The following is an 11,554-nucleotide window of genomic DNA, read 5'->3' on the forward strand; positions in this document are numbered from 1 at the left end:
ATAAGTTGAGGTCTCATCGACAACTAGAACCTTCTTGGTTATTTTTTTTCTTTACACATAAGTATGTTTGCATATAGTTTGTGGGCATTTATAGTTTGTGCAGAGATGAATTTATGTACTGAGAAATCTATGATCAACATATAATATCGTTTATACTGTCTTTGTTATAAAAAGTTAATTATTTAAGTGCACAAGGAATGGATCAAATGTCACGATCCTGCACGGCGATTTTTCGATAGTACTTTACTTGATTGAAGAATAGGATTTGGTATAACTGATAATCTGATAGGATGCCATGAGAAAAGTCTAGACATATAAGTATATAACATGTAGTCAGTCGGATGACGTTCCTTCTGATGATAAAGGTGACATTTGTGTTTCAATAAGACACGGCGTTCAATATTCTTTAGTTACTTATCTGATGTATTGTTAAGGGAAAAGTTATTTATTGTAAATGATACTTCGGGATGTACTATTTTACTTTTGGGTACGGTTTGCGAAATTGGTTGTTAGTTATCCATTGAAAATCAATTTATTGATATTCTTACTCTTTTATAGGCCATGTAATAATGTGTATCTAAGAAATAACGGTGAATTAAATTCATTGGTTTTCTAGATGGCCAGCAAATCTAAATTGTCAAAAGAAGTTCAGGACTCACTCGATAATGATAAAATGCTAGATGGATGGGGTTACGAGCCAGCAATCTGGTTTTATTAGAAAAGTTTACCATTTGGTTGTTATTTTGTCACATTGCGTAGACAACAAGTACAATATATATATATATATATATATATATATATATATATATATATATATATATATATATATATAGGCGATGAGCTCTATTTCCTGAATTATGTTCGGAATCAAAAAGTTTCTTTTTAAATTGGTTTGTCTTATCGATCTTAATTTCATGCACATTATTGAAATTAGAATTCAGTGTAATAGCAAATTACTTGTGAGAATGTGCTATACCTGTTTTCATGAAAGAGATAACCAACTATTTCAATGTTCAATTTATATTTATGATGATAGATACATGATAGTTCTATACTGTTTTCCTGTTTTTCCTTGCAGTTTTATTTTATTTTAATAATTTCTAAACACACTTGTTTGCTGCATGTTTGTGCTTGAAGTTAGTGTGGGTAGGCTTTTAGGCTTGGGGGAGATTGTGATGTAGGAAGCTGAACAAGGTAAAACAAACTTAATTTCATTTTAGGATGCAATTTTGTCCAAGCTCTTAAGCTCTTATGAACAATCAAATCGTAGGTCATAAGCTCACTTGGAATACATGATTTCATGATTATATTTTATATATTTATACATGAGCATTCAATACTGTCTTATACAATACTAGGTATCACCCGTGCCAACGACATGTTTTGTTATGAAGTGCTCATTATCACATTATGTCATTTGTGGTATTAACGTTGGTGCACCCATAGTTTGTGATTTTGAACGGAATCACGGAATTCCAACAGTTATTTCAGTTTTCCAAATAACCGAAACAGAATCAAAATGAAACATCATACAATAACCAAAACGGAATTGAAACTAAACATCATACCACCAGTGGTATTTTGAGTAAATATATGGAATACCTATGAAGTTACGGATAATCAATGATCTAACGAAACAACAGTGGAATTGAAACGCAAAAAAATTAAATAGTATTTGAATTTTTTGTAGTAGCCATTAATGGCTTTTTGCAGCTTCTTCATCATCAATTCGTAACTCAATAACTTTAGAGAAGATGTAAGAAAATAGGATTTGCATAAGAAAATAAATAAATAAATGAGTAGATGAGAATTGGTAGGAGAGTTGCAAAGATTGGGAGAGATGAATGAAGATGTGTTGACGAAGATGAGTGGAGGTGAAAACAACCAGATGAATAACCATTTATTTTCAAATGTGTTTACTCAAAATAAAAGACTACATGCCATAATAATATTGCAAACATGCAAAATCAAAAATAAAAAAACATTCTCGAATTGACCATGGATAAAAATAATTATGAAGATCTATTATGTCTTAACTTTATTTGGTAGTTGAGATAACAAAGCCTCTTTGCCAAGCAAACGCTTCAACGTAATAAAAATAGACTACGACATCGAACACATGAGTTTGCTTCTTAAGTCAGTTATCACGCAAAGCCTTTGGTAGATATATCTACTAAAGTTTTGACTCGTAACCTTGAAAATTTAACACCAAAATTAATAATATTACAAACTCATTCCACCATTATTAACGGGTTAATCCCCACTAAAACACGTTTTCTTTTACATAAATGCTTGACTAAAATATTATGTAAAGTTGGTATTTCTTCAGCACCATTTTAGATCTAGCATGATGTCCATTTGCTCACATAGAACTAGAGCACATGTCTTAGCTATTACACCTTCTCTTTGATAATTGAAACATTTTCACCCAATGAAAAGATCAAGATTAAGCATCAGTAACATATAACATGTGAAAGTGAGCTGGGACCACTTTCTAACATACTTACCTTAGAAATTTCTAGTTGTTAATTAGGAAGTCTAATGACGACTTGAAACACCAAGTCCATACAGTCCTTCACAACACTCCTTGTAAACGTCACTTGCACCTGGAGTCAATATACAAAATGGTATGCAAATATATCAGAATAAGGAAAAATCAAATAAATGCATATCAACTTAGAGGGGGGTGTTGGATCACCTACCTTTCTTGGTTTTCACTGAAGCATCCGACATTGCATATACATGTCGGTTGGCATATTTGAAGCAACAAAAAAGCTAAACTTAGTTATTATTTCTTCCAATATACTCACAAACCGAGTATATTTAATACCTCGGTGACCTATGGTTTATAAAAGTAAGATGGAGCACACAGACTGCATCAACAGTTCTCAATATTGTACTCACAGTCGAGAACACCAAAAAAACAATAAATCTAAAAAAACCATTAATTCCCATAATGGTCTTTAGGAAATGTATGCAAGTAGAAAACATAAAACAATCTGCATCAGTTTATTAATTAGTTATCCAAGTTGAACGATGCAATCTAAAACCATTTTTCAACTCTGAAATAAGGCTTGCATAATTTCATTCAAAATAAAATAGCTGAATTCGAAATGAAATGAAATTGAAAACTTACCAAACATGATCGGATTCATTGAACTTGTTCAATTATAGAAATCAGAAAATAGAAAACCTACCAAGTGAATTGGAATTGTATAATTGTATCGTTAATAAAAAGAAAAGAATGAATTTATTAATTAGTTATCCAAGTTGAACGATGCAATCTAAAACCATTTCACAACCTGAAATAAGGCTTGCATAGTTTCATTCAAACTAAAATAGCTGAATTTGAAATGAAATGAAAATGAAAACTTACCAAACATGATCGGATTCATTGAACTTGTTCAATGATAGAAATCAGAAAATAGAAAACCTACCAAGTGAATTGGAACTATATAATTGTATCATTAATAAAAAGAAAAATAATGAAAAACTCTGCAAGTTACCAAATTGAATTCTGAAATTGGAATCAAGATTCGCCCAATGAACAATGACTGAAAAAAGTTAGTTCTAAGAAATTGACGAAGACATGAAGACTTAGATAATGATATTGGAAATTGTAGTTGTGTTATACCTTATAGAACCCTTCTAGAGTTATGGGGGATGGTTATAACAAGTGAGTTTGAGCAAGTTCGGAAACCACCGATCTTGGGAGAGAGAGAGTGGGGAGTTGGGGTTTTATATGTGAATTATGGTTCTATTGAATAATTGAATTGAATGAGAAAGGAAAATGGAGAAACAAAAGAGGCTAGGTGTAACAGCTATACTATTGGCAGTATTGAATAATCCAATTAATTTTTGGTGAAGAAAAAGAAAATTTTGGATTTAGTAATGGGGCATGGGAGATGAAGCCGAAGAGGGAGTTGAGTAACGACTGCCACTAATTGGAGTCTTGAAAAATCAAATAATTTTTCTGGTAAAGAGAAAGGAAACTTCAATGATTCCGTTTGGAATACAAACCGCCACATGTTTGCTAGGCTTTCTAAATAATTGAGTGCATGGTCTTTCTAAAGTACTCTACTGTTTCAAATTTCATTATTGTAAATTTAGTGGATGCTAAATAGTTTTTATATTTAGATTTTGGTAACTCTTCATGTGATGTAATTTTAACTTTCAATATATTACCCTTTCATGCTAAATTGTATTTTTGTGTTACATATTTTTTTACCAGCAACTTCAAGACAATTTTCTCATCAGCAAAATAAGATCAAATATTAAGAAAAAGGACCTTGAAGATGAGGTCGTTGTGAGGTAACTTTTTTAAAAAAAAGGCACAAACTCTCAACACAAACGATAAATATATAACCAAGCTAGTTGAATGCTCCTAGCCTTCTAATAGATCGTATCATTGTATCATGCTCTTGAAATTTAACAATTATGTTGGGTATTAAAAGCAGTAATACACCGACCCACTTATTTGACCTACTATTTGAACCTACTGATGTGTCAAAAGTCATAATCATTGATTTACATAGAGATACGTGTCCGTGTGTATTGCAATGCAAACCAACGTTGTCCAAATATAGTGAGTCACAATAATAGGTCTAAAATTAAAGTAGGTCCGTGTAGTACCACTCTGTTAAAAGTCACTAAGCAATGCAATCAACATAAACTTTAAATTTTTTGTACGTTCTGCCCTGAAAATTTATGTATATTAATTGATTCTCCACGAACTTGATTAGTTATATAACTATAATATCAAACGTTTTAGGTAGAACAAATTAGACATAATAGTAGGTGGGGGGAATTATTGTTAATAAACTAATAAGCAAATTAATTTATGATAAAATATCAATAACATAGGAATACCATAGAAAATCAAAATTTAATAAATGAAGTTGAAAAATATGCACAAATCTACCCAAGTACTCAATGATCTCACTTGATACAAAAGAAACTCGCTACTGATATGGTCAAGAAATAATAATATTATTACCAATAGAGATTCCAACAAGGTTTCTCGAAAAGAATGAATGATAGTCACAATGGTGCTCAATAGGAAAAGGCATATATTTTTAACAACAACAAAAACAAAACTTTCAAACTGAAATGAAAACAAATTGAACTCAAAACCAATATTGTACTCATTGCCTCATTGCCTCATTGGAGAACATTAATCATTCTTCTTCCGTGAATAACATGGTGTTAGACTTATGGGCTATGGCTAGCTTCTACCAGCATACTAACTACCTCGAGTTGTTTATCGAAGAAAAAAAAAACGTAACTTAAGCTATATTGTCCTGCACCTAGACACCTTCATCATCAACAAATTGAAACTACAAAATAAATCAAGTCAAACATGCTAAAAAGTTGAAAATGCAAATAAAGAAATCGTTGAAGTTTAATTGCTACTATTAATGTTAAAATTGCACGACAAAAAAGCATACACAAATATTTGTGGGCAGTCGCAAGAGAAATGAACAAATATAGTTTTACCATGCATGGTTAGCAACTCTAAGAACATCATAAAGCTATAGTTTCTTGAATCTCGAAATATATTAAAATTGTCGAAGAAACATGTACGTACTGCTCTTAAAGCAACAACAACACGGATAATTAGTGTTATATACAATTCATATCAAGACAAATATGTCTTAAACATTGGTAATACCATATATGCAACATGGAGTGAACAGAGTAACAACGTACGTAACAAACTAACAATGGACCCATATATTGTCCTTGGTTTTTAGAAACACATTAAACCTACCAATAGTATTCATTAGCTTCACAAAAATATGTAAAAGTACCAAAATCAAAGTTACACACCATAAAAAAAACAAAGACTAACATGACTAAAACAAATTAGTTAGAATTAAACGGAAATAATTTAAAACTTAATCAGGAACAATGAACGAAGAAAACACATAAAATGTTGATGAGAAAATAAAATTTAAAATGAAAAATAGAGAAGAAGAGCAATGGTAAAAACAAATAAAACTAAGATTCTAAGAGAAATTGTCCGTTTTATTGACTATTGAGTAGTGTCTACATTTTAGAGGTGCCTTTTAATGGTGCTAATTAATGTGAGAATACTAATTAACCTCATATCATAGCTTGCTTACCGTTTTAGTTAAGAAGAACAACAATTGTGGAAAAATTAAGATAATTCCAAAGACTAAAATGTAACGTAGGTACATTGATGGGTAAATTGATGATTTATAATTATGAGAGAGTTACAAATTGATTATGAGTATAATATTGTGTAAAAGGTAATTCCAAAAGACTATGGGCGTATCAAAATTTCAAAAATGGTGTAGAAAATTTCTTGGATGGTGTATTAATATACAGTCGGTGTTTTTTTTAATTGATTAATTGAAAATTTCTTGGATGGTGTATTAATCCTTACTATTAATGCAATCATTTTTTTTTTTTGTAATTAATTAATTTCTTTTAATACAATCTTTAAAAGCACTTAATAAGTTTAATATAGGTAAGAAAATTGACTTAAATGTCATTGAGAATTAGCATCATTTCAAAATGCTCTAGACCGTACATTTGCCCCATCTAACTTAGATCCCAAGATAATCCCCACCACCCTTTATCTATCCATTTTGTTTTGTTATAATAGATGAGGCATTATTTGGAGTCGCACTGTTAAGATTTGTTGTCTCATACAATTATTAGTGTACCAACAATGACAATGTTAGATCAATGATGTGTACTTTTGTTAGCACCCATATTTTATGATCCTTAACTAATTTATTTAGTGTATACTATACAATTTTGCAATCATCTTTTTTCAATGTTAAAAATTGTCAAACAAGTTAAATTTTTATAGAGATGATCTTTATGGTTAGTAGATCATATCCACAAAAAATTAGGTTTTAAATCATTTTGTGTGTGAAATTGTGGGTCGTTTTAGATTTAGTACTTAGTTTGGTACTTATTTTAAGGTCCTTTTATGAGTCGGGTTGTATATATATATCGTGCCTGTACTATATGAACTCCACTTGTACGAACTCCAAAAAAACTCCACTATGAAAAACAATGAATTAGAAGCTGATTTTTGGAAGAAATGTTCTCTCCACAATATAGATCATCCTTAAAAAAAATCAGCACATTTTAAGATGTCTAGACGTATCAAAATTAACTTACAATATTATAAAATTAACCAATGCTCCAATTTTTTCAAATTTCAAAACAACTTTTAACAAAGTTAAACATTTTTGTTTGGGTTGATTTTTTGTACAGAGATTCTCCATTATGAGAAGACTATCTTCACAAAAAATCAGCCTTCAATTCATCTTATAAATCCATTTTTTGTGGTGGAGTTCATATAACAAAACTCGAGACGAATAAAAGGTGTCGTCCGAAGATCACAAGTTGGCAGCTATCTCAGTAGCAAGTGTTATCCTCATTGTAACTTAGTGAAAAAACTGCCCTCATTCTCACCCTTGCTTGCGCCATTGTTTTTGGCTCGATCAATAAGGATGACAAGTTGTTATTTCTCCTCAAAGTGACTTGCATTGGGAATGCTCTAAATGACACCCCGAATTGACACCGTACTAAACTCCACCTTATATAAACTCCAAATGAATTCCACCACCAAAAGTGAATTTATAAGATGAATTGAGGACTGATTTTTGGTAAAGATAGTCTTCTCATAATGTAGAATTTCCATACAAAAAACAGCCCAAACGAAAATGTTTAACTTTGTCAAAAGTTGTTTTGAACTTTGAAAAATCTGAACCGTTGGATAATTTTATAACATTGTAATCAAATTTTGATTCGTTTAGACATCTTCAAATGTGTTAATTTTTTCTAAGGATGATCTATATTGTGGGGAGAACATCTCTACCAAAAATCATCTTCTAATTCATTGTTTTTCATGGTGGAGTTTTTTTGGAGTTCGTATAAGTGGAGTTCATATAACGGCCATCTATTATAATAAAACACAATGGGAAGACAAAGGGTGGTCGGGATTGTCTGGGGATCTGAGTTAGATTAGGGCAGATGTACGAACTAGAGCATTTTGAAACTCCTTTTCAATGCCATTTAAAAATATTACTTAATGAACTAAATATTTTGTAAATGAATTAAATGGTTTGTAAATGAATTATTACGCTTGATAATGTAAATGCTCTCTCCCTATTTCACTCTAAACTTCATTAATCTCCATTAACAAAAAAAATTCCAAAAAAAAATTTGACCAACTTCTTTAATCTCCTTTTTTTTTTGTTAAAGGTAATTGATTAATTATAAAGAATAAGGATTACATGATAGCCAATGTAGCAAAAGAAGGAAACAAAAAGATACAAGCCTGCACTAGAAAAGAAGAACTAGTGAACAAAACGATAATAAGTCGTATGATGGTTCTCTAGATGAATCATGAATGAAGGTCGAGAAATCCACCATATACTGTCCCCCTGTGTTAACGCAGCTCCACCTGCACGCACCGTCCGCCCCCAGATTAGTCTCTACCAAGATGAAGTGAGGTTAATCCATGCCGCTTTTATCTTTCAAAGATTGCCAGGGTTTCTTTGACTCTCCAATGTGTGGTGTTGTTCGAAAGCTGGACAACCTGAAGTAGAATCGATTCTACCCAAATATAAGCCCAACCCAAATCAATTGCCCTGTTTAATGGCCTCAGATAATAGCCATTGTTTCCGCCATGTAGTTAGTGGATATACCCATCCCACCAGCAGCCGCTCCCAAAAAATCTCCTCTGTAGTTTCTGAAGATATACTTCTTTAATCTCCATTAACAAAAAAATTCCAAAAAAAAATTTGGCCCTTTATTAACCCACTTAATGACTTGAGGGGTTTCACTTGAATTTAATTGATAAATGACACAATGAATATTAGAAACTCTTGGGTTTGATAAGAAATGTCATACATGAAACAAATTTAAGTTGAGAAATTTGAGGAGTGCATTAAACATAAGCGACATGTGTTCGGTGGGGGATTGTTTCATTAAATTAGTAACATAAATTCATTTAAATCCTAAAAACGTTCAAAGGGAGGTGGGCTGGGCTTTAGTAATAAAGTAAATGACAAATGGGTGTTTTAAATGGCGAGTCCTCTTTAAAGATTTGCTAAACCAATGGCCTTCTTCATCTGAAATGGCATTAACGCCTACCCATTTCTTACTCTCCCTTAAACCCCCTTTCCCAAAATCCACAAATTACATCTTAAAGTTCCCATCCGTTGCTCCCTCATTCTCTCCCATCATGATAGATTTCCTTTTATGGTGTTTCTTCTCTAACTATAAATTTCAACATTTTGGCTTCTTCCATAACAGCTATACTTCTCTACACACTTCTACATGGTAGGTTCTATACTTCTATCTTTCACCCTTTTATGCTTTTGTTTATTTTTCGACAAATCGTATAAGTCTCACTTTCTGGATACGATAGGATTTGTTGTTCAGAGCATTACATATTTTTTGTTTGTTTGAATTTTTACTATATATTGTTATTAGTATTATAATTACTTATTATAGTTTTGACAATTAACATTTTTGAAGTTTCGTTTGCTAATGGAATACTTACTAAATTTCATGCCTACAGGACGAGTTGCTTTTAGTCTACGATTATCTTCTCAATGGACAATGGCAGACGGCGTTCTCTTTAACGTGGTATCACAGTAAGATCTTGACAGGGTGCAATCAATTTCCAATGATTTTTTTTTGCCCATCATAAAGTGCGTTAGGTGTTTGATTTATTGAGCAAGCCTTGTAGGTAGTGTTGTGATGAGTAGATAGTGTCACTTTCTTGATTCGGCTTTGCTCAATCTGCTACTTATGGTAGTGATTGCAAGTTGGTTTTAACAATATGAATGACAGAATTTTTCATGTAACAATAAATATTCACATTTTGTTTTTGTTAGAACTTTGGCAATTGCTTGAGACGCATTTCAATCCAATAGAGTTTATTAGAATGTAAGCGCAACATCAAATAAGTAAACGCACCGCTCGGGGGATCAGTTTGGAAGGAGATGAACCATGGTGCTGACTTATGTGCCATAATGGGTGCTGACTGCAAACTTATGTGCAGAATGTGATAAGCACCTCATACCATCGATGATGCACTGCAACCAGCTAAATAGGAGATTCAATTAGATTACCTGCCGAGAATGTACATAACTTTGTAATCGTAAGGAGCTGTATGCACTTTGATGTTTGCTACTTTTTAGTTCTACGACTGATTTATTAGATTTCTTCCCATTCAATAAATTATTTAGTATCATAATAAAGTGCATTCCATTACAATTATGGAATAATGGTTTGCAAACACTATTTCTAGAAGCCGCCCACAATAAGTATAACTATTGGTAAAGCAAGTTATATTCACACATCCACCTACCTGTTCTCATGTTTGTTTGTGAGGGCCTATGTTTTTAGCTGGTACTGACTTTAATTACCATTCATTTTAAACATTTCAATCTAATGTGTGTTGTCCAAAATAAGAGAGCAACGTACTCTCTCTGGTATATCCAATTAATACTGTTAGTGAAAAAATTCAGAGAGGAGTGTACCTTCTGGTCCCTTCCAACATTAAGAACAATCATTTCGATCGGACCTTTAGTGTTCATGAGTCTAAGAGCAATTCCTTCATGAAATGGCATGTGGTAGTAAAGTGCAAGGAGTAGAGTGACACCCACCTTTGCAGCACAAGCCATTATTAATACTTATCAATATTTCTGCATGATTACCTTTCATGCAGAAACAATGGTCAGAACAAGTGGTGGAGGAGAGTATTGGTAGACTCATAATACATGGCAGTAGTAACAACCAATGGTACTCCTACACTACCATACCACTTCAAGCAAGGATGGACTGAATACAAGGTGCGCAAGCTAAACAAGACATTCAATTAGATTACCTCAAAACAATGTGTTCAACTTTGTAACGAAGTCTATGTAGTTCACTGTTTTATACTTTTTAAGTTCTGCGACTAATTTGTTATTAAAAAATTACAACTCCATTTATAAGATTTTATCCCATTCAAGAAATAAGTTGATATTGTGAAAAGTGCATTCCAATGCAATTATACTGTGGTGATTTGAGATATTGTAATAGAGCAATTTGGGCTCCTACCACCCCATACACCTACCGAGTAATCCGATTTATGGGTTGTTGGTGTCAGGAAAAACAATTCGTGAGTATATTAAATTACTTACTTTCATGGATTGTTAGTTGCATTTGCTTACATTTGTCTCATTGTGTGTAAAAACATTGATACATTGAGGAATCATAACCAACCGTGCAACAAACCTACATTTTCCCAGATGAACAAGATGTTTATGAGAAGATTTGCAATGAAGTGCAGGACCACGTATAAGTCATGCTGAGATTTCCCGCAACTAAGAAATGGGTCTGTATTGTAGCTAGACCATTTAACAGAAAATGTTGAATATAGGGTAACGTTAGCACCAATCCAGCTTCAAGCAATCAGGTTAGCGTGACAAAAATGTCGACATAAGATATCAAACAGGAACATCACCTTGCTAAGAAGGCTATAGGAAAATAGTGAGTATGCATTTCTCTGAAA

At 32.3% G+C, this 11,554-nt stretch overlaps 1 long non-coding RNA gene across 1 annotated transcript; it reads right to left on the reverse strand.

Annotated features, from left to right (window-relative positions):
- Nucleotides 1-1,992: 1,992 nt before the first annotated feature.
- LOC147514056 (uncharacterized) lies at nucleotides 1,993-4,077 on the reverse strand. Its single transcript, XR_015217446.1, has 2 exons — nucleotides 3,635-4,077; nucleotides 1,993-2,606 (listed from the first exon to the last, which is right to left on the reverse strand). It is a non-coding gene; the product is annotated as an uncharacterized LOC147514056 (long non-coding RNA).
- Nucleotides 4,078-11,554: the final 7,477 nt, after the last annotated feature.

This window comes from Coptis chinensis, chromosome 3 (assembly GCF_015680905.1).
Source record: "Coptis chinensis isolate HL-2020 chromosome 3, ASM1568090v1, whole genome shotgun sequence".
NCBI classification, from domain to species: domain Eukaryota; kingdom Viridiplantae; phylum Streptophyta; class Magnoliopsida; order Ranunculales; family Ranunculaceae; genus Coptis; species Coptis chinensis.